This window comes from Canis lupus, chromosome 2 (assembly GCF_003254725.2).
Source record: "Canis lupus dingo isolate Sandy chromosome 2, ASM325472v2, whole genome shotgun sequence".
Lineage (NCBI taxonomy): Eukaryota > Metazoa > Chordata > Mammalia > Carnivora > Canidae > Canis > Canis lupus.
Genome location: NC_064244.1, coordinates 59810050 through 59834563, shown reverse-complemented (window position 1 = coordinate 59834563; position 24514 = coordinate 59810050). Strand labels below are relative to the sequence as shown.

General features: G+C 45.3%; 1 long non-coding RNA gene across 2 annotated transcripts in view; it reads left to right on the top strand.

The window, feature by feature from the left end:
• The window catches only part of LOC112660604 (uncharacterized), a 57048-nt gene that overhangs the window by 17271 nt on the left and 15263 nt on the right, over window positions 1-24514 (top strand). For both annotated transcript variants that reach the window (XR_004813949.2, XR_003137098.2), the window contains exons 2-3: window positions 2554-2645; window positions 9144-9271. This is a non-coding gene — a long non-coding RNA (uncharacterized LOC112660604). The remainder of the gene's footprint in view (window positions 1-2553; window positions 2646-9143; window positions 9272-24514) is intronic.

Below are 24514 nucleotides of genomic sequence, written 5' to 3'. Positions count from 1 at the left end.
ATCCACTGCTTTTAAACTCAAGGCGAACAGAATCTCCAGCCCAAATTCCCCTGATAGGAACTTGGCGGAATGTCTGCCTTGTCACATCCCACTTGTCTGATGCATACCTGGATTCTTTTTTTTAAGTCCACTTCTCCAAAATGCCTAATCTTAATATTTTGACCCTCATTTGTCCCCCAAGCCATTCCCTCATTTGCCTGCAGACACAGCCCGTCTCATCAGTCCTTCTAATTTCCCACTGACACTTGCTCTCGCCGCTCTTTGCCGCAAAAAAATCTGTGCTGTGAACACAGTTTGACATTTCCTGACATTTCATGAACTAATTACACTACAAATAATTAAGCATGTTCACATCTGTAACAAACGAAGGCAAAATGGTTGTCAGCGGGCATGATTGATGACCTCCCTGAGACTTGATCTGATGAGATAGTCTCCCCACCCTGGGCAGGAGCCCGATGCCACCGTGTTTGCAATCATGCCTTCAGCCCTTTTCATCAGATCACACCGACGAGACGCTTGAAGAAGAGGATGGGAAAATTAATGACTACAATGAAATATTTGCATTTTTCCAGGGCTGGAGAAAACAATGAACAAGAGATGTGACAACCTCAATTATTTGGTGGTGCTAAGAGCCGGGAGACAGCTCCTGCTGGAGGGAGCTGTTGGGAAGCCCGGGGGTGTCAGGCTGGCTGGAAAAATGGCAGGTGACAAGGACAACATTTTTTTTTTTTTATGCTACACAGGCCCACAGAAGCTCAGCTAAAAAGACAAATTGCAGGAGCAATTTCTTATGGAGGGGGAAATTTGTCAGCATTTAAGCTTGTTCCTCTACAAAGGTTGGACCCGGGTAGGAAAATAAGCCGGGCAGCAGACAAAGGAATGCAATCTGATATCTGCCAATCGATGCAACTGCCAATGGCTGGGTCTTCTTTGTTTAACACGGTTTGGGGGCTCTCAGCGTAGGCTGCACACTGTACAGGACTGAACACTCCCTGCCCACTGGGAACTCATTTGGAAGGGACCCCAGTCTGCTGGAGACCTAATTTGGCTTTTTCCAAAGCCAGCTCCAGCCAGTTTTCTGGGCAAATTTCCCTCCTGAAGTTGCCCAAACAAATGGATTTATCATCCAACATGATGCCAGCATAGAAGCTCCGTGAGCCAGAATGCAAGCATAAAATAAAATAAATACCTTTGGATAAAGGAGATGGCAAAGCAGCCCTCTCTCTGGAGGTCCTTGCCAATGACACCCTGGCAACCAAAAATGGCAAAATGGAGTTTTTGAAGATTAATTTTTAAAGTGCAAAACAAATTCCATTATATGAAATCCTCCCATAATTTTAATTTCGCAATGTATTTGTCTGTTGTTTTTAAATGGAATAAACAAGTCAATTTACAATCCAATTAGCTGTTTGAGATTTCGGCTCTTGTAATTCATCGAGTTGCAATTGGACATGCAAGGACATCTAGACTACGCGGGCCACATGGAAGGGTATGGAGCCACCGCTGCGCGGGGCACCTACTACGCGCAAGACACGGGTGCAAGGTGCTCTCCCTACACCCGTTATCTTCACTGCGACCCTGCAAGGTGGATACGGACATCCACGTTACACAGATAAGGAACGTGAGGCTCAGCAAGGCCAGGTGACTTGCCCAAAGCCACCCAGCTGTTGCGTGGCCGAGACAGCATCCAGACCTACAGACCTACAGCCGTGTGGTGGCAATGCGGTTTGGGTGGCCGGCGCTCAGATTCCGGGTGGGTCAGTCAGGTTCATCCGGTCCCCACAGGGCTGGTGCCCACTTCGGAGGGATGGATGATTCATCGTCCTCCGTCCTACTCGTTGCCCTCCCGTCAACCCCCAGCCACTCAGATTGAAATGAACGTCTTCTCCATTACTGGCCTCCAAACGCATCCCAAGTCCTGCCCCCAATCCATTAGTGAGATGGAACTTTCTCTATGCCCCCGAAAGAAATCAGCCTCCAGGTTTGGAGGTCTCTGACTCTTAAAATCAAAATATTCCCAGCCCCAGGGCCTCAAGGCAACAGTCAGCTCTGTCCCTTTATACCTTAAAGGAATTTGGGCTGCAACTTTTTCCGTTTTGTGTTTGAATCCTACAGGGAAGGTGAGCCAACCATCAGACGGTCTTTCTTCCTTAAAATCGGTGCCGAAAGTAGCCTTTCTAGCTTCTTGCTCAAGGCGGTGCTGGGAAGCACAGATTAAGCCCAGTGGAGCCAGTCCTGAGTGAAGTGTCGGGATTGCAAGGATGGATTTCAGTGTTTTTAAATTACTAGATCATAGCGTAGATTTAAAGCCTTAGCCGGGGCCTTTCTTCTTTCATAGAAAAACTCAAATGTTTATCTGCCATTTGCCCAGATTAGGCTTTTAAAAAAGCATTGTTGTGGGTTGTCCGCGCACAAGAAAGCCGGGTATTTTTTGACCTTCATTCTGCAACTTGACTTCAATATCTGCTAATTCCTTTTTATCAAACAAATTGCATCAATGGTGTTCCGCGTTTAACCAACTGCAGCTTAAATTGTTTTGTTCTCTTTCATAAGTTCCTCCTCCAGATTAAATGCTGCTGCACCCAACGAGCTGCTCCCGCCGAAGTGGGAAAGCGAGATTCGATTAGTATGGATTCTGGAATCGGGTAAGTACTGTATCAGCGTCCTCTCCAGAAAAGAGGTGACGCGTCATGGGATATTAAGAATGGCCATTTAATGTAAAAACTCAGATAATACATGAGTTAAATGGAGAAAATGAGAGAAAGCTTTTAAGCATTCTCCCAAGACGGATGGCGGAATAATATTACTGTACCCGCGGGGGGGGGGGGGGTGCGGGTGACAGGGGGGGCCGTTACCCAGGCGGCCTTCAGGTCATTACGGCAGAAAGCACTTCGGGCCGCAGCCAGGCAGCGGCAACACATAATGAATTATCAATAGAGAGCTGGGGATTCGGGATATTACGGATGAACACAAAACTTCCTGTTACATCATTTTAATCTGCCACTCTGATAAATGGCTGGAGGGGGGGGGGCTGTTGTGAGCGGGGGGGGGGGGGGGGGGGAAGCGGGGCACAGGTGTCACCAGAGAACGTTTCTTTTCTTTTCTTTTCAGTTCTCCATTTATTTTATTTTTTTTAATTTTTTATTGGAGTTCAGTTTGCCAACATATAGCATAACGTCCAGTGCTCATCCCAAGTGCCCCCCTCATTGCCCCATCACCCAGTCACCCCATCCCCCCACCCACCTCCCCTTCCACTACCCCTTGTTTATCTCCCAGAGTTAGGTGTCACTCATGTTCTGTCCCCCTCACTGATATTTTCACTCCTTTCCCTTTATTCCCTTTTACTAATTTTTATATTCCCCAAATGAATGCAGAGAACGTTTCAAATTAAGTATTTGGTGACCCGAGGATGCAACAAACACCCAAGCTCCGGCATTCACCGAAAGACACCGATTTCTTTCTTTCTTTCTTTCTTTCTTTCTTTCTTTCTTTCTTTCTTTCTTTCTTTCTTTCAAGATTTTATTTATTTATTCATGAGAGACACACAGAGAGGGAGAGAGGCAGACACACAGGCAGAGGGAGAAGCAGGCCCCATCCAGGGAGCCCGACACAGGACTTGATCCCGGGTATCCAGAACTAGGCCTGGGCCGAAGGCAGGCGCTAAACCACTGAGCTTCCCCGGGCTGCCCAAGACACCAATTTCTGAACCTCATGCACTGAACCAGAGGCTCCACATAACCCATCCCCAATTCCAGGGCAACTGTATTTACAAAACTCCGGTGGCTGGCTCTCACACCAGAGGTTGTCAGTTTGAATTTTTTTTTTTTTAATACTGCCTTAGAATAGTATTTATCTTAATTCCTGAGGGTTCTGGTGACCCCTTCACCTTTGCTCCCAAGGCCGCTGTCTCTTGCCCCATCCTAGTCTGGTCTTGCTGCCTATAGAACAGCAAGGGAGGCAGTATTATCCCAGGTTCACAGCCTGGAAAGCTGTGGTTCAGAGAGATTTTGTAGGTTCATGGCTTGTAAGCAATGGGGTTGAGATTCACAGCCAACCTGTTGGACTCGAAATCCCAGCAACTTTCTCTTACACCAGTGCTATGTGTATGTGCTTGTGTGTGTGCACACAGGCATGTGTATGTGTATGTAGTTAAATCTTTCCTCCTCAGTATTGCCACCCTAATTGTAAAATTATTTTTTTAGATATTTTATTGATTTATTCATGAGAGACACCCAGAGAGAGACAGAGACACAAGCAGAGGGAGAAGCAGGCTCCCTCTGGGGAGCTGGATGTGGGACTCGATCCCAGGCCCCTAGGGTCACAACCTGTGCCAAAGATGCTCAACCACTGAGCCACCCAGATGCCCTGTAAAATTCTTTATAGAGTTGCAAAATACCATTCGCCCCACTGCCTAATCCTGGGACAAGGAGCTATTTTACTCTTTCACATTGAAAAGCGATTTCTTTGCTGTGCTGTGAGAGGAAATGTCTTATCTTTTTATTGAAATATAATGGACATGTAACATTATATTAATTTTGGGTGTACCATGTAATGATTCAATATTTGTATATACTGTGAAGATCCTCTTGTAATGAGAATTTCCAAGATCTACTCTCTTCACAATTTCAAATCTACAATATATTATTATTAACTATAGTCACCATGCAGTACATTACATACCCACGACTTACTTATTTCATAACTAGAAGTTTATGCCTTTTGATGACCTTCACCCACTTTGCCCATCCCCACCCCCTGCCTCTGACAACCTCCAATCTGTTCTCTGTGTCTATGGGTTTGGCTTTTGTTTTGTTTTGTTTTGTTTTATGTTGTGTTGTTTTCAGATTCCACGGGTAAGTGAGATCTTACAGTATTTGTCTTTCTCTATCTGACATATTTCACTTACCGTAATGCCTTCAAAGTCGATCCATGCTGTCTTAAATGGCAAGATTTCACTCACTGTTATGGCCAAGTAATATTCCACTATGTATATATCCCACATTTTTATTCATTCATCATCAGTGAGTGCATCCTTAAGTTGTTTCCATGTCTTGGCTCTTGTAAATAATGCTTCAGTGAACATGGGGGTCCAGGTAGTTTTTGGAGTTGGTGTTTTCATTTCCTTCAGAAAAAGAACCAGAAGTGGAATTGTGCTCTGTTGTGCTTTCGAGTTTTGTAGCATGGGTAGGAATTAGCTATTTAAATCAAGACAAGACAAAAGTTTAGGACAGGGTGTGGATTAACAGGCCTCTCCTCTTTATGTCTGATCTGGAGATCCCCTTCCTAAAAGCCACCCATGACTACACTCAGTGTTGCAGGCAGCAGTGTTGGCAAAAAGAAAACATGAGAGAAACCAGGAAGAAAAGAAAAGCCAGGGGCACCCGGGTGGCTCAGTCAGTTAAGCGTCTGCCTTCGGCTCAAGTCATGATCCTGGAGTCCTGGGATCAAGCCCCAGGTGGGGATCCCTGCTCAACAGTGAGTCTGCTCTTCCTTCTCCCTCTGCTCCTGCCCTGCTTATCATACCTCACTTGCTTTCTATCTCAAATAAATAAAATCTTAAAAAAAAAGAAGAAGAGCCAATGCATTCTGGAATATTATGCAGCTATTAAAATGATAGACTAGATCTATAGATATTGATGTAGGAAAATCTACAATAAATTATTTGCTTTTAAAAGTCAAGAGTCACAATAGTGTATATTTTGGAATTATTTTTAAAAGGATGCACACACAATTACTCTCTCCCTCTGCTTGCTGCTCCCCTGCTTGTGCTCTCTCTCTCTCTCTGTTAAATAAATAAAAAATATATATACACACACACACACATATATGTATATACCCACATATATATGCTTTGCATGCTTATATGTGCATTGAAAAGTCTTAGAGGCCTATATATGAAACTATCACTGCTGGGGATTGGGAGTTTCAAATGCAAGGAAACAGGTGTCACTTTATTACAAATTTTTATATCTCTGGTGATTGTTATTTTCTTAATTATGCTGTTTTATATATTATCTGAAGTGTTTATAATAAATGTATATCACTTATAATCTGAAAATGATGTTTTAAATGTTATAATCTACAACAATTAATGACATACATGGCACAGACTTTTTTAAATAACAGCTTTATTGAGATATTTCACATATCATAAAATTCACCCATTTAAAGTGCATAGTTCAAAAAAAATAAAGTGTATAGTTCAGTGATTTTTAACATTTTCTTTTTTTAAAGATTTATTTGAGAGAGAATGAGAAAGAGGACATGAGCAGTAGGGGAAGAGGGAGAGAGAATCTCAAGCAGACCCCATGCTGAGCCAGACCCCGGGGCTCAATGCCACTACTCTGAGGTCAGGACCTAAACTGAAACCAAGAGACAGATGTCTAACCCACTGAGCCACACAGGTGCCCCGGGTTTTAACATTTTCAAAGTTGTGCAATCATCATGGAAATCTAGTTTAGAACATTTTCATCACTCCAAAAAGAGACTTTAATTCATCAGTAAACAATCCCCACCACCCACACCCCCACCCCAATTCTGAACAAACACTCATGTACTCCCTATCTCCATAGATTTGCCTCTCCTGGACATTGCATATAAATGGAATTGTACAATATTGGGTCTTTTGTGTCTGGTTTCTTTCACTCAGCATCATGTCCTTATGGTTCATCCATGTTGTAGCAGGTGTCAGTACTTTTTTCTTTTTTATGGTTGAATAACATTCCATTGCATGTCTATACCACATTTTATTTATCCATTCATCAGTGGATGGGCATTTGGGGCTATTATGAATAATGCAGCTATGAACGTACCACTTTGGGGCTAGGATTGCTAGGTCATTTGATCACTGTATGGTTGACATATTCAGGAACCACCCAACTGTTTTCCAAAGTAGCTACATCAGGATGCCCGGGTGGTTCAGTCGGTTAAGCATCTGCCTTTGGCTCAGATCATGATCCCAAGGACTGCGCCCCACATTGGGCTCCCTGCTCACTGGGGAGCCTGCTTCTTCCTCTCCCTCTGCCTGCCCCTCTCCTGCTTGTGCTCTCTCTCTGTCAAATAAACAAATAAAAAATTCTCTAAAAACACAAACAGGGCAGCCAGGGTGGCTCAGTGGTATAGCAGCACCTTCAGCCCAAGGCGTGATCCTGATGACGGGGTACTGAGTCCCTCATTGGGCTCCCTGCATGGAGCCTGCTTCTCCCTCTGTCTGTGTCTCTGCCTCTCTCTGTGTCTCTCATGAATAAACAAATAAAATCTTAAAAAAAAAAAAACACACACACACACAAAGTAGCTGCCTCATCTTATAACCCAAATCCCAGCCACTCTGTGCCCTTGCCAGTACATGTTAGTATCTTTTTAATACTGATGTGTTTTAAAAATTATATAAATAATACATGGATGCATTTTTTTAAAAAGTCAGAGCGAACTGCAATTTCACAGAACTGAACAGGAAAGTTCACTCTTCATCATCAATGTCCATCTTGCTTCCCTCCCTAGAGGTAAACACGATTTTGTTCACATCCATCGAGTAACTTTCTGCCTGTTTCTTCATATTTATATACAGATAAATACAGCTCTCCTGTTTTTACATAAATGCAATTCATGCTACACATGTTGTGATTTTCCCTTTTCACCATACTGAGCCTTGGAAGTTACTAAATATATAATTATTAAATCGTCTACTTTATTTTTTAAAAAGATTTTATTAACTTATTCATGACAGACACACACAGAGAGGCAGAGACACAGGCAGAAGGAGAAGCAGGCTCCCTGCAGGGAGGGCGACACGGGATTCGATCCCAGGACCCCAGGGTCACAACCTGAGCCAAAGGCAGATACTCAATCACTGAGCCACCCAGGTGTCCCCAACTACATTATTTTTTAAATGCCCTTTACCTCTCTCTCAGAACATAGAGCCTAGATTTGTTCACTGGTGACTGCGTGGCTTACTTTATATGACAGCAGGTGGCCTGGAAGCCTGCAGCCTCCATTACGCCCCTCTTCCTACCTTGGCTTCCGTACAACTTTCTTAAAGTTTAATGATGCCTATAGAGTCAAACCTACTGAGAGCAAACCATGACTCTGCCATGCACAAGTTCACTCATCCTGAATCTGGGCCTCAGTTTCCTCATTTGTAAAATGGCTATAAAAACAACACTTACCTCTTAAATTGGTGTGAGGATTACATGAGATGATAAAGGGAGAGTGCTCCACCATGTCTGGTATTCATGCTGTTAGCCATATATGCACAGTCTAGAAACCCAGCCAGCAGAGAAACCAGTTTCTTTAGTGTAATTCTCTCTGCCGTTAAGCCGTCTGGCCACTAAATCAGTTCCATGTGTGTTCCTCTGGAGCTCCCAGCCCAGGGAATTAAGATCTCAGCCTTGGGGAGTTGGGTAGGGCCACACCCTAAGCCTAACTCTTTTGACTGAAAGAAAATTGCAAAATGAATGGTAATCACAATAGTGGATCATTATGCATTGTATCCAAGCTGGGCCATCGCGAAGGATATTGATATAGCCACAAAAATGAGCCCAGGTCCAGAGGCCAAGCTCCTGAAAGAACCAGGCTGGGGGGAGTGTGAATTGCCATCACAATTGAAACCATCACTGCCTGCTGCAGTAGGATCCCGCAGGTTCTGATGTGTGGTTGCCACTGTTGCTCTGGAGCAAAGGAGAAGGCTGATCTGTGGGCATTTGCTGATGAAAAAAAAAAGGCTCATTGGTTCTCTGTTGACACTTCTCATCTCTAGGACTTAACTGGACCCCCCACCCCCACCCCCCTTACTTTATTTTGGGCAGTTTCGTATATGAACGGTGATTATTGGGCCCTGTAAAAACAATCAGTAAATATTTGTTGAATTGTGTAGAATCAATTGGACTCCTAGTTACTCTTTAATCCCAAAGCTAGGGACTAGGCCCTTTGCAAACACCCATTTTATATGCTAAAGAGTCTGGAACGTTTAATGAACCACTAGTTTGAAACTGCATCCGCCAACTTGGAAAATTATGGATCTGCTGGTCATTAATGGGCAAGAATTGGTTGGGAAATATCAGCCATGATTATGGGGCTTGGGTGCAAGAGAGAAGCTGCAAGCTCTGATTGATCCCATCCTTTTCTGTGGGTGATCTGATTGCTAGATCTTAAACATCTCTGAGAAGAAGAATATTCTAGCAACCAGCACACTGGGCTTCTCCGGACTCCTATTTTCTCAGGGAAGATTCTGCTTAGCTTGCCAGTGCGAACCCTGAGGATCCCATGAGGAGCTGTAAGTTCACACGATTTCTATACTCTTTCATCCCTATTTCAAAACAGAATTACATTTTGTTTGTTATTGCCTGAATTAAAATTTGCCCTAATTTACTTTGCTGGTTATCATACATTAAAAATCAAAACCATTTTCCTGCTGTTTTAAAAAAAAAAGCAAGAGGAGAGAAGACACTTAATGGTAAGATCAGGTTCCAGCAGTTCCATTTGTTTATTTGTTGTAAGATAATCAGGGTGTCGATTTCACAGACTAGTGAAGGCACAGGCTAGAGATGAGGGACGGTACAGAACCGGATCATATAAGTCCCCTTGTACCTCTTAGCACCCTATAGAAATCGAAAGTGATCCTTTATCAGTCAGCCTAGGCTAGGCTGCAGTAACAACCACAAGATCTCAGCAAAAGGTGATTTCATCCAAATACTGTATAGCTACGTCATGTCAGCAGGGGGCTCTGCTCTAACCGCTCAGAGACCCAACTACCGTGACCCCCACAGTAGTGGGAAGGGAACATGGGAAGCAAGGATTGCGCTGGCTCTAAAGTTTTCTTGCCTAGAAGTCATTTCTGCTCACATTTCATTGGCTGGAGCAAGTCATGTGGCCGTGCTCACTGCAAAGAAGACAAGGAAATGTAGTCTTTTCTTGTATCAGGAAGAAGGAAAGCCAGATATCTCTGTTGAACGACAGAAATGATTATCACAGAGCCCAAGTTTAGAGGGCACAACACAAAAGAGTCTGCACTACCTCTACGTGAGTGACACCTGCATCTAGTGGGGGAGCTGAATGCAGAACACATAGCCCAACATCATGCAACCCCATTTTTGCATAAACCCCACTCCCTTCCCTCTCTTGCCCTTCTCCCAGCTCTTCATTCTCTCGCTCCATCTATTCCTGTGGGTGCAGAGCGCTTTTCATGGTGGCCTGAGTAGCCCCGGGTTGAGGTGTGGAGGGGATACAGGGGGGCGTCTCACACCTGAAGTGTCTCCTACTTAGGCACAAACAGTCTGAACACCCCAGGGCTCTCCATCTCCTCTGATCTCCTGAAGGTTAAAACCATAGACTTCAAAATACCTATCTGCCAAAGGACTGGTATTGGGAATATATAAAGAACTCCTCCAATTCAAAAATTAAATAGGCAAACAACTTTATTCTTTTAAAGGACAAAGGACTTGAACAGGAGTTCTGTAAGTGTATGGGAATTCATGAATGCCCATAAACACATGAAGAGGTGCTCAAAAACATTAGTCATCAGGGAAATGCAATTTAAAATAAAAATTAAAGGAGCGCCTGGGTGGTGCAGTCAGGTAAGCATCCAACTCTTGGTTTTGGCTCGGGTTGTGATCTCATGGTCATTAAGATCAAGACCCACATCAGGCTTCATGATGAGCACAGAATCTGCTTGAGATGCTCTCTCTTTCTCAGGCCCTCCTGCTCTCTCTCTCTCTCTCTCTGAAGTAAATAAATCTTTAGCAAATAAGTAAACAAAACAAAAATTAAAGAGCTACACTACACACCCACCAGGATGGCTAAAACTAAGAAAACTGACAACATTAAATGTTGGTGAAGATGTGAACTCTCCCATTGTTGATGGGAGTATAAAATGGTACTAACACTTTGAGGAAAGTGAGGCAGCTTTTTATATAATGGAACATACCACAATCTGGTAACCTAGCATTCCAATGGTAGGTATTTATCTAGCCAAGAGAAATATAAGCATATGTCCATGGAGAGTCTTGTGCAAGAATGTTTATGACCACTTAATTCAAAATAGTAAAAAATCTGGAAATAGCCTGAACGTTCAGAAGTAGGAGAATGGACGGACAAACTGCAAGATGGCCATAAAATGGAATTTGACAATAAAAGGGAACAGACTATTGGTACCTATAATAACATGGATACATCTCAAAAACATTACGCTGCGTGAAAAAAGCCTAAGACAGATATACTGCATGAGCTCATGTTTCAGAAAGTTCTAGAACAGGCTAAATGAATTCACGGTGGGAAAAAAATATTGGAAGTGTTACCTGCTTCTGTGCTGTGGAGGCAGGAAGGAGTGGAAGAGGCACCGGGGAACTTTAACAGGAGACGGTAATGTGCAATATCTTGATAGGGGGCGCGTGTAACAAAAGAACATGTACACATTTGTCAAAACTTATGCCCCTGGCATGCTTAAAATGCGAGCCTCTTAGAGAAGAAAATTTTATCTTAGAAGAAATCGTAAACAAATATTAAACCCTAGTAAATGTTTTGCAGGCTGATATGTTTAGGGGCAAAACATACTGGTATCTGCAACTTATTTTGAAATGCATGCAGAACAACTAAAAGGGATTGATGAGTGGATAGTGGATGGATATGTAATAAAGAATGTATAATGAAATATTGATTGTATAATGCGGTGGTGGGTATATGTATATGGCTGTTTGCATATAACTCCTTCAGCCCTTTTGTACGGATGCAAAAATCCTCACAGGCTCTGGAGCCCAATCCTGGTGGATTCAAGGCATGGCTCATCCACTTACTTGCTGTGTGACCTTGGTCAAGTTTCTTACCACAGCTAGTCCTGGCTTTTTCTTCATAGCACCAACCTCCTGGCATGGTGGCAAGCGTGAAAGGGGACAAAGCTTACAAAATCCCTCTTTCCTAGTAAACACCGAGGACTGTTATTTTTTTAAGTATTATTCCTGTTATTATAATTATTATTTTAATTGTCATTCCCTTGCTGGTTCTTTGTCTAATTTTCTGGGGATGAACCACTTAGGAACAGCTCTGCCCCTGTCATTCCAAAGTGCCAAACCCACCAGATGAACAGAGAGCCTCTGTTGACTTAGCACCATGCCCAGCAGACGGCAGGAATTCGGGAAGTGTAGGCAGCTCAGAATTGATGGGGCTGCTTTGGTCATGACATCATGACAACCTCTGAACACCTCCCTGCACCCACCAGAGAGGGGACTCACAGGGTAACATTGGTGGCACCAAAATAAGAACTGCCTGTCTACAGAGGGCATTTCCTAGGTGTTCGGGCTCTGGATCTTTCAAGGAAAGGAAATACCCATGACACGTTCTTCTTTTTCTCACTGGGGAAGCTAACACCCCATTCTCTAGATTTCTGATCAGAACAGTGGTTCTCACCCACCCTGGGGGCACTTGGCAATGTCAGAAGACATTTTGGGTTGTCATAACTGAGGAGGGGTGGTTTTTTACTGGCAACTAGTGGCCTCTAGGCCAAGGATCCTGCTAAACATCCTACAAGGCACAGAACTGCTTCCAACCCCAATGAGAAATGATCCAGGCCCGAACATCGATAGTGCCAAGGCTGAAAAGCCATGAAGTAGATTGAGGAGGGAAACAGGGTTTCCATGTCTGTGAGTAGCCTTGTTCACATTACTCATTTGGTCGTCATTTCCCAAGCTCGACACGACGGCAGACCCTGAGCTCACCCAGAAAGGGAGAAGCCCAGATACTGACCCCCAACTCTCCTGCCTCCTTCTTCCCACGCTCAAACACGACGCTCCTTTAGATGTTCATGGGGCAAAACTCAGAACTCTGTCCCTCTTCTACTTTCTTAAGACGAAAACAGGATTCCCAAGAATGTCATTGATTCATGTAATAGATTTATTTAATATGTCCATTACCCCCTCAACCCCCGGGGAAAGAGGGGCCAGGGGCAGCCGAGGACAGCGCACAAGGCTATAATAACCGCAGTTACATTAAATGCCATTGAATGACTAAAATCTGTCCCCGGCCCACATGAAAGGAGCTTGTTGTAGCACTTCGGTCACAACATCCGATTTATTAAGGGGCCTCCAGAAATGGAGAGGGTGTCCTGGGCCAGCCCGCCCCACAGCAGCTCCTGTGCTCTGTGCTTCGAGGGCCTGAGAAAGCCTCCCTGGCCCACATGTCTGCCCCCAACCAAGCCACAGGGCCTGGAACCCACCATTAGCTTCATTCTTTGGGGTTAAGCACTAATCTCTCTACTTGGTCCTCTCTCTCTCTCTCTCTCTCTTTCTTTTTTTAAAGATTTTATTTATTTATTAGAGAGAGCGGGAGTGAGGGAGGGGGACAGAGAAGCAGCTTCCCCACTGAGCAGGGAGCCCAATGAGGGGCTCCATCCCAGAACCATGGGATCATGACTTGAGCCAAAGGCAGAGGCTTTACCAACTGAGCCACCCAGGTGCCCCTATTTGGTCCTCTTTTAAAGTATAAACATCCTCAGAAAAAGAGTCACCCACCACATTCCTGAGAAGGTGTTAAGCAGTGGTGAACTGCAGCCACAGATCCCTCAGGCTCAGTCCAGTCTCTGCTCTGTCATTCAGTAGCTGGGTGACCTTGGATTCATGACTAAACCTCTCTGGGCCTCAGCTTTTTCTCCTCTGTAAATTGGAGATGGGAGCAGCACCTACTCTTGGGACCCCTGTAAGTGTAAAATTCAAATACAGCTAATAAAGAATCCTCGGTGGTGGGTACAAAGGTGAATGAGTCTAGTAGGGACCCAAGATTTGCTTGCAAACAGCTCTCATACAAAGTGGACAGTTGTCCCTGATCAGAGAGATGTTTGAACAGCGGGGAGAGACAGCGGGGACAAGGGGGCTGTGTGCAGCCACACAGACTTGCCGGAGGAAACTGCCTTGGAGCTGGGCCTTAGAGGCTCCGTGTGTGGGGGGAAGAGGAACACAGAGTACAAGATCTGTACGGAATGGGGTGCCGTGTGAGCAGAGGCCAGGTCACCACACTCAGTGTGCAGAGAGGTCACTGCACAGGGACTCCTAAGGAGGGTGGCATGGGGATGGAAACCAGCCACGTGTGGCTCACAAGCCTTGTCCCTCCCAGCCTGTAGCTAATGGGGTGCTACCTTGTGCAGAGGGACCCTCCAAGCCTGTCGTCTGAATCCTGTTGGGGCAGGAGGGATGCTGAGAGAACAGCAGGAAAGCTGCTCCAGATGGCAGACTTGCCCTTGGGTGGTCAGCTGAGGGTGGGGTCCTGGGGCCATGGGTTCCCATTAAATCACTAGGATCCCACGCAGTGGCAGGGCCCCGGATAGGACAACTGTGAGCTCAAATCCCTATATGGCCGCTTGCTAGCTGTGCTACTTTGAGAAATTCATTGCACTTCTCTGGGCTTCACCTGCCTCTTTGCTAAATGGAGATTCGTCACTCCTGGCTCATGGGACGTTTGCCGACTAAATGAGATAATGTTGTGGAGCTCCAGGTATGGTACAGGTGCCAGCTCCACCGAAGTTATCTTGTGTATTTAACGGCAGAACAATACTGCCAGGTGTCGCTCAGATACGTTATGCATTATCGGCTAATCAGACAAGTGACCCAAAGAAACGAGGAGGGTCCTGGTGCCTAGTGGGGAGGGTCACAGAGGGAAGGTGGCAGTGGCCAGGAGGCAAATGTCATTGGCTTCCTGAGCGCACAGGGGCCAAGCCTCCCCCGGTCAGCCCAGCCCCTTGGTGTCCTGGGAGGCTGACGCACGGCACAACGGGCCTTAAGACTTGGATGGAAGCTTCAGGACACGCAACAGGGCATCTGTTCATGGCCTACGTGCAGGTGGGCACCAGAGGCCTTATCCCACGCCGGGTTCTCAGGTCCCGGCCTCAGGTCCAGCTTTCACAAGGCGCTCCATATATTTTTGAGACTGAGGAAAAGATGAGGAAGTGAACCTGGCATCAGAATCCCCGCGACCAGATTTACGCTGCAGCCAGGCTATGCAGTCCTGGGGCGCTCTGCACAGACGTCGTGCACGGGCCCCTCCACACACACACGTGCAAGCACACGCGGAGACATGTGTGTTCACAGATAGGCACACAGGTCCCTGCACTCACACACGGCACACACACACAGACACATGCCCCCACATCCACACCCCCACAGACACACATTCACAGGTGTGCAGAGTCATGTTAACAGAGTCATACTGCTCGATCTAGACAAGTTTTCCCCATCTCCATGGACACAGACATACACTCACACACATTCACAGATGCACGCATTCCCCCGACTTTCGTACATATAAATGCACAATCCACACATGGCCACACACTCCCCGTGTTCATGCACATACAATGAGCACACATTCCATGAACACACTCACATTCAACTTCCCCATCCCTATACACACAGACACACACACATTCACAGACTCATGCTCCTCCACGCACATGCAGATATGCACACATTCACATGCTCATACCACACAAATACATACATTCACAGACATACACACATGTCCTCCATGGGCACTCATAAGACTATAGAAATTCACAAGAACACACTCATATTCGTAGATAGATTGAAATCTCCCCCATCTACATACACACAGGTGCACATGCATATTCACAAATACACACACATACGTCCTTGCCCTTACACACATGTTCACAGATATACGCAGATTCTTCAACATTCACAGATAAGACACACGTATCCAGATTTATGCACACGTGTCCCACATTCACACACACGTGTTCACGGATATATGCACATCTGCACATACACGCACAGATATACTCACAGCCTTCCACATCCAAACAACCCCACACATTCATAGTTTTGCAGACATATATTCATACATGCATGCACACACACACACACACACACACACACACACCTGCTACATCCTGAGTTATTGAACAAATTCAAAGCCCTCTACACCTCCCAGCTTTGTTAGGAGCCACTCTGTTTTCTCCAGTTACATCTCGTGGAGCAAGTCACATGCCTCACATGACAGACACATGGGCTGCATTCTCCTGCCCTGCTCCAGAAGATGTTCCCATCCCCTAGCGGCCATGGGAGAAACTCAGAACATCCTGGGTGTGGAGCTGCCCTCACGGGTTCCCTTACCCCCTTGACAAGCTTTTGATCAGTTACATTTGATGAAAACATACGCTCCTCCAATATCCTGCCTCTGTGTGCGCTGACACCCGCGTCCCCACCTCTCAAGTAAGAGTATAGGACACCCACTTCTCTCTCCACTCACCACAGGACTCCAAACTCCAGATGAGAAACCACCTTTTTGCACTCAATTATAACAAGCTGCCTAAACCATAAATTAAGTTATAATGCCTTTGCCCACCAGATGAGCTGGCAAGGCACCCCTTGCCCTTGTCATAAATTAACTCCTTGATCAAATTTTAAATGAATTATAAAAGTTGAAAATTAAATCTGGCTAAATTAGGGGCTTCCCCTGTTACTTTAATGAAGCAGGAGCCACCGGTGGCATAGAGCAGAGCTGTGACGACTTCCAGACCAAACTTCAGTGGCAGACTCCTGCCAGCCGCTGAGTGGAAGGAGACGTTCTGAGCTTTCAACTTGACAATGAATTACTTCTCTCGGTGTCATTTTTAACTCTTTCTTTTTTAAAAATTTATTTATTATTTATTTATTTGTGGGGGGAAGGGGCAGAGGCAGAGGGAGGGAGAGAGACTCCAAGCCGACTCCCCACCTAATGTGGAACCAGACGAGGGACTCAATCTCATGACCCTGAGATCATGGCCTGAGCTGAAGGCAGATACTTAACTGACTGAGCCACCAAGCAGTCCCAGACTTTTAACTTTTCATTATGGAAAAACATAGGCAGATAGAGAGAGACTGGTAAGATGAACCCACATGCACTGTTACTCAGCTTCAAAATGAAAAATATTTTTAGAAATTAAACCAATATGTCCTATACCTGATAATCAGTGATGCTTATGTGCCCCATATCTGATAATTAGTCCTACTTGCTAGTTTTCCTGTGGTTTACTCCATCTCCGAATTAATTGTTTCAAGGGAAGAAAAAGAGAGAGATCACTGATCAACATCATGTCTCAAAGTAGACTCTTTTGAGTATAGAAACAATGATCATTGTTGAGGAAAAAAAGAGACATTCAGAACTCTTTTTATATCAAGAGCTAGCTTGGAGGTATGAACATAGAGCTCCACGTATACACATAGCCTCGATAGAATGGGGCTCATGACGTCAAAGAGGTTCCCATCTGACAGGAAGCATGAATGTCTCTTCAGTTGCTTGGGACTGACACAGCACAGATGACATCATGCCCAACTCAGAACAGTATGGTCCGAGGACATTGTCAAGGTGGAGAGGTGTGAGGTAGAGTTCCAGCTTGTCCATACCCAGAACAAGGAGTGCTGGGTATCCCAAAATTCCCACATAACATAGTGAAAAGATGGAGAAATCATGGGAAACAGTGAGCCAGGAGAGACAGGGTTAAGATGAGGCACCTGCAGAAAGCAGACTTCATAATTAGAGGCCATGGCAGGGGCCCACCCAAGTTCTTTGGGTTTAAGCCGGATGTCCCAAAGACCAGAAGGAACAGCACCTCCAGATGACAATATAAGGCGCTAGGTTGCCACGCAATGGACTGTTGGGACTCTTCGATGAGGCCCCTGGGAATAATCTAAGGGTTTTTATCCCCTTTCTCTTGACTGCCATAGAGTCCCATAAGCATCTGTACCCAGGTGCCACATTGGAAATGACAAGGGAGAAATTGTTGGAATGTGAACAGCTCTGTCAGGAGCTCTGAATAGATTTCATATTTACTCAGAAGAGACGATCTTAAACCCGAGGACACTGCAATCGATGAGAATGGGACCCTCGGGAGAGATGAGGTCTGTTATGGAAAATACAGAAAGTGACGTTTCTTCCTCTATCTGAGTTTTAGTGTGCAGACTTTAATTATGCCGCCGAAGGTCACAGAATAGCATGGGGTTCCTGCACTTCGCTGATCTGAAACAAAGCGAAGGTGCATATTTCCTGGTTTTCCCTTGGCCTGGAGTATTAATGATGATTTAGCAGCGATCTGTGGTATTCTGGGCATAGAAAGCTAGATGGTTGCTCTTGCCACTTTTTTATGGGGTACAAGAACCATAGGAGGTGGGGGTCACTTGTCTTGAAACATTGAGTTAAAGTCGGAAGGGTTTGGTTCATTTTATGGGGTACCCAGGGCCTCTGGGGAGGATCGTAGCTAGAATTTTCCCAAAAAGCGTCTTCCCTGCTTGCTTTCTTCCTTTCCTCACTGGCCTGCATGAGGGATGATGAAGAGAAGAAAGACAGTGTCTGGGTAAAGACCGAGAGGCATCTCTCAAAGCAAGCAAGAAGATGCTAGTGGACAGGTCATTTTACATTTGCTTACTTTTCATGCCAGCCTATTTGAGTCAGCAGCATAGAGGGCCAAATATTGAAGCCCAAACCCAGAAACCCCAGTTTTAAAGGGGGGAGGTATTAAGATCCCCAGTTGTCTCTCTCCTTCACATTTCGAAGCGCTCATCACCGCTCAGAGGCCAGCCACCAAGTATTCCAGGCCACCAACCCGAGATGCTGGAGAAGACGGACTCCGGGGAATCGCAACACCAAACAAGGCCTGACTCTGAGAGCAGCAGCTCTAATTAACCAGAGCTGGCTTGCAGAGGTGCCAGGGATGACTGGCCACTCAGCCCAAAGAGACAGAGTGGCAGTAGGGTTATTGAGATTTGCGCAAAGCCCCCTTCAATCAGGCTTTCAAGATAATTAGGAAGCAGAAGGACAATTCATTAGTGCCCCGAGTCGATGGAGCTCCAGCCTTGCCTGAATTAACAGGAGTTTTCGCCTCTACTTGTATCTGCTCATTCATTTCCGGACAAACAGCACATAGTGTTTCTCAAACTTGTTGGCTGTGACCCACACAGTAAGAAATACATTTTACATGGCAGCTTGGTACACACACACACACACACACACACACACACTGAAACAGAAGTTACACGGTCATACTGACCTTTCTATATATAATGCGCTCTGCTACTTTTTCCTCCATAGTATTCTATTCCATATTTTTAATGCCAGTCATGGGTCCACTAAATTGAATTTGCCACCCACTAATGGGCTGCAACTTGAAAAATACTGATCTATAAGTACACCTGTTTGTCTTGATATTTCATTTCCACCCAGAGAGTTTCCAGGTAGGCAATTTGTTTGGGATTTTACACTCCGATTATTTTGAGCTTCTTATATCTGAGATCCAAGACACATAGCTATTTTGCAGGACTATTGGGATTGAGTTATTGCTATTATTACTTTGAGCATTATTGCAGTTATAAATAGCCCCATGATTTCTGGTTAAAAAGGCAGTGGGGGATATAGATACAATTTCTAGTCAACTAAACGGAACGGGTGGAATTTCTAAAGAGCAGCTTTTTTTCTCTGGGTTTGTCAAGGAACTCTGTCTTTCTGGGAAAAGGGTCATTAGAAGAAGAACAACATATTCTTGTAAAGTTAGATTGGAGCCACATACCGGGACACCTGAGTCCTGGATTGGCTGGCTAGTGTGTGGTCTTGAGCAAGTCCTTAGCCACTGCGGTGGACACCATGGGTTTTCAAATTTAGTGCTCATTCCCCACCCTACCTTGCCACCCCCTCCCTCCTTATCCAGCCAGAAATCTGACACCCCTCATCCTCCAGTGCCCTTTGCAGCCAGACATGGCCACATGACACAGCTCTGACCAATGAATTGTAAGCAGAAGTCTGATGAGGACAGGATAGTGCAGGGAAGCCTTTGGTTGTCTGATAAAAGGTATGGGGGTGCCTGGCTCCAAACCTTTGCTCCATTCTATCTGTTTTGAGTGGACATGACTTGGGGACCTGCAGAAACCTGCTAACAACAGTGTGTTGACAGGCATAATGATAAAAGTCAGCCCAGTAGGGATCACAGGAAGGAAAAATAGGGCCAAGGTTTCTGGTGGCTTCACTGAGCACATAAACGTCAGCAACTGCCAGCCCCTGGATTTCTGATTATTTGAGAAAAAGAAATGTCTGTTTAGTTAAAGCACTGGTGGTTGGATTTTCTATTCCTTGGAGCCAAATACCTCCCTGGTTAATACAACCTGTCTAAGCAATGTCAAATAAGGACACAAAGAAGGGATGTCTCCAGCCCTACCTTCCTCAAGGAGCTATCGTGAGGGTCAAAAGCAGGATTTCTCACTCTCAGCACTATTGACCTTTGGGGCCAGATAATTCCATGTTGTAGGGGCTATTCCTTGCCCTGTAGAATATCTAGCAGTGTCACTGACCTCTACCCATTAGATGCCAGTAGCATTCCCTCCCAAATTGTGACCATCAAAAATGTCCTTGGACATTGCCAAATGTCCCCCAGGGAACAAAATTGTTCTGCGTTGAGTCGCACTGATCAAAAGTAATGATAAATGTGAGTGAACTTTAAAGCTTAACATTTTGGGACACCTGGGTGGCTCAGCAGTTGAGCATCTGCCTTTGGCCCAGGGCATGATCCTAGGATCCTGGGATTGAGTCCTGTATCAGGCTCCCCGCAGGGAGCCTGCTTCTCCCACTGTCTTTGTCTCTGCCTCTGTCTGTGTGTCTCTCATGAATAAATAAACAAATAAATCTTAAAAATAAAATAAAATAGGGATGCCTGGGTGGCTCAGTGGTTGAGCATCTGCCTTTGGCTCAGGGCATGATCCTAGATTGCCGGGTTTGAGTCCCAAGTCAGGCTTCCTGCACAGAGCCTGCTTCTCCCTCTGCCTATGTCTCTGCCTCTCTCTGTGTCTATCATGAATAAATAAGTAAAATCTTAAAAAAAAATATCTTAAAATTTCATGAAACTCCTAGGTGGCACAGTAGGTTAACTCCTGGTTTTGCTCAGGTCATGATCTCAGGGCCATGGGATTGAGCCCCCATGGAGCTCCATGCTCAGTGTGTAGTCTGCTTGAGATTCTTTCTCCCTGTCTTTCAAAGGGATTCTGCTCCTCCTCCTCCTCATGTTCTCTCTTTCTCTCTTTCTTTCAAAAATAAATAAATCTATAAAAAAAATAACTAAAGGTTAAAATTTCCATGGGAAAACATTATTGTGCTTGGTATTTCAGTGCTTGGTATTTCATTTTAGAGTTTTTTTAGTTGTTAAAACTCAAAATTTTTTTAAACTCAAAATTTTTTTAAATACATTCTATACTCAGTTAAATTTCCTTGCTAAGTGAAGAAAATACAACAAAGTTTCCTAAAATCCAAAGAAAAACCCAGCAAGCAATGTACCCAACAGGCCCATTTCACAGAAGAACATGAGTTAGGGTTAATGTGGCCAATAGGGGTGCTCTAGGGTATGTTGCATGTTGATTAAGAAATGACACTGAAGCAAGGCCATCCTTGCTTGCTTCTGAGCTTCTGTAATAAAGGAGTCTGGAAAATCTACTCCCGCTTCTCCAGATCTGGCAATGTTAAGACCAAGTGCACTGTTTGCAAGTTCTTCTCTCAAGGAATTGCCTTAAAACATTGGCTCTTTGGTAGGAACAAGCTTACTTTGGGTCAGGGATTCTCTTTCTTTTGGAAACCGAAATCTGTATGTCTTTTTAGAGCCCCCTAACCCCCTCCATTTCTTACTCTGTGTGGTTTGGGAGGAGCCACTACATTTCTAAGTGCCAGGGTGAGAGGAGACCTCGGTGTAAGCTGATCAGCATACCCCATCCTCTGACCCTTTGGTTCAGAGTTAGGCATACGGCCGAACCCGAACCAATTACAGACAGGCCCCGACTGTTGGAAGAACAGGTGTGGATGGAGAAACATGTAAGGCAGGGGAGCTAGAAGCCATTGCACAGATTAAGGAGTGAGTGTGCCTGAAGACAGAGCCCACAAAGACAGAAGAGGAGTGAGCCCAGATCCTGTTAACATCATTTGATGAGAGGCCCAGCTAGGATCTAGGGCTACCCAGGATTTCTTGGCTGCAAGACCCAATAAGTAAATTTCCATTTTTGCTTACGGTGCTTCCAATGGGCCGTCTTCTTCACACATAAAGCCAAGTCCACCCAGTAAAGCTAGAATGACTTCATGGAAAGTGGTCTTTGTTCTAGAACAGCCCCTAGGTGGGGAGGGACGTGCTGAGGCATGGGTGATATATTTCACTTCATACTACGAAACCTTGCCACATACTTAAAATATTGAAGAAGAGGAAGGAGAAGAAGGAGGAGGAAGAGGAAGATGAGGAGAAAGTTCAAACCATATAAAACACACAGAGAAACTCAGGAGTCTGTGTGCCCATGTATCCCTTCTCTCCCTGCAGAAAATATCAGAGATATATGGGAGACTTGACCCTAAAAAGCCACACTCTGGAGTCAGACATTAATAAAGATGTCTTTGGGGGACGTAGAAACTCATAAAACAGGATCTGGCTGAGTCTCGAGGTGCTGGTGGCAGCTTGCCCAGGGCCCGGCAGGAGCCACTACAGCTTCTGAAGCTCTAGAAATACGGGTTCTGTCTCGTTCTCTCTCACAGAGGATCACTGGACCCACCCGGCACTGTCTCACGGCATGTGTTGAGCTTGCTGACAGAAGCTCCAGGCGTCCCACCTGCCATATTTTTGAGACCATGACAAATAGGGAAACCACAGTCACAGACGGCTAGGCCTCATGTGGCAACTGCCCCAGCACAGGACAGCTTGCTCCTCTCAGAGCCCCTAGGGGTGTGAGCTCACTGTCAGCTCTGAGGCGGGTCAGGGTGGCCCCAATGTGACCAGCACTCCGGCCTCTTCTCAGACTCACTGGCTGCTTCCTGGAGTTTGCCCTTCAGGCTTCACCAATTCCATGATTCTACTTCTCCCTGTGGCTCCTGGCAAGATGTGTCCTCGCTGAGAGTTGCCACTGGTTTTGTGATTTGAGCCTCAGTCATTAAAAATGGTATCATACACGGGTGGCCTGTGGCTAAGAAATGTCCTCTCTGTCCTAAGGACACTGATGGGGGGCGGGGGGGGTCGGTGGCAGGTATTTGGTCATGGCGACTAAGTGCCAGAACATCATTCTTTCGCACAGAAAGACTTGGGTTCTGACCTTGATCCTGAGATCTTGTGTAGACGAACTAACCTCTCAGAACTTCCGTTTCTTTATCAGAGAAAAGAGGTTAATAATCCTTCTTTCACTGAGATATTGTAAGAACTGTGCGCCCGGCATATCAAAACATACACTAGTTGCCACCATAGTAATTCTTGTCATTGTTAGGATTCTAGCCAAAGCTGTGGATTCACTTACGTGCTGACCCCACTGCAGGGCAGAGCTTAGAAGCCAGGCCCACTGTCTTCTCTTGGTGCCCACTTTCAGAGGGCAGTCTTAGCAAAACCAAATGTGGGTTAGCACCAGTTCGAAATATGCAAGGGTTTCTTCCAAAGATCACCCCAAAATGACGGATCACTTTCTCAGATTCCGCCCCCCCCCGAAAACCCATCACACTTTACACACAGTAGGTGCTCAACTGCACTTAGCAATGCAACACTGTTGGTCAGCAAGGAGCTACCTATGGGGACCATGGGGTCTCCTTTGGCTAGGGATGGGCAGGGATGGCATTTGAATGGGCCTCAGAGCACCCAGGTGCAAAGGGCTCCTTCCCTTCTCCAACCTAATGTTGGGGTACAGATGCCAAAGCAGCTCCATCCAGAGCTCTGCTTCATAAATAATTGGTCAGACACAAGTTTGACTTAATCAAGAAAGGCTATGTAAAGCAGATTAATGACATTTTGATGAACTTTTCAACTCAATTTGAAAAGCCATGCTACGTTAAGCACAGTTTCCAATTACCCTCCAGAAAAACTCTGGGGAAAGTTGAGACCTCCCCGAAGTACAGAATGTACTCATGGAGAGATGGTGATCTAAACCACAGTCATCTCCTGAGATCCTTTCTACATTGACCATCAAGGGAAAAAAAAAAAAAACAATGGAACCAAACAAATGAAATGAGTTATCTTTCTTGAAGGAAATGATCCAATATGTTCAAATTGAAGATGCAAGTTAGCTCTATTGGATTTGTCATTGTAATTAAGTGGGGCCAAATCAAGATGAAGGGCCAGGATAAATCCTTCCACTAGACGTGCCTCGGTTTCCCTTCTTTTGATGGCATAAGGGTAGACCAGTTGCCTTCAGGATCTCTCCCCTGGTGTGGGAGCAGGCACTGTGGGAGGAGTCAGTTGACCAGCCTTCCCAGCAAAAATCTAGTTCCTCAAGGGCAGGGACTTTTGTCTGCTTCGAAGTCATCAAGGAGAGGAAGGATAAGGGCTGCCTGGTGGCTCAGTCGGTTGAGTGCCTGTGTTCAGCTCAGGTTGTAATCTCAGGGTCCTGGTTTCCAGCCTCTCTCTCTCTCTCTCTCTCTCTCTCTCTCTCTCATAAATAAATAAAATATTCTTTTTTAAAAAGGAGAGGAGAGAATGAACATCAATTAAATTTTTAAATAGTCTATTTAAGTGGTAAATAAATGTGGTTTTTGGTTTCCAGAGAAACAATAA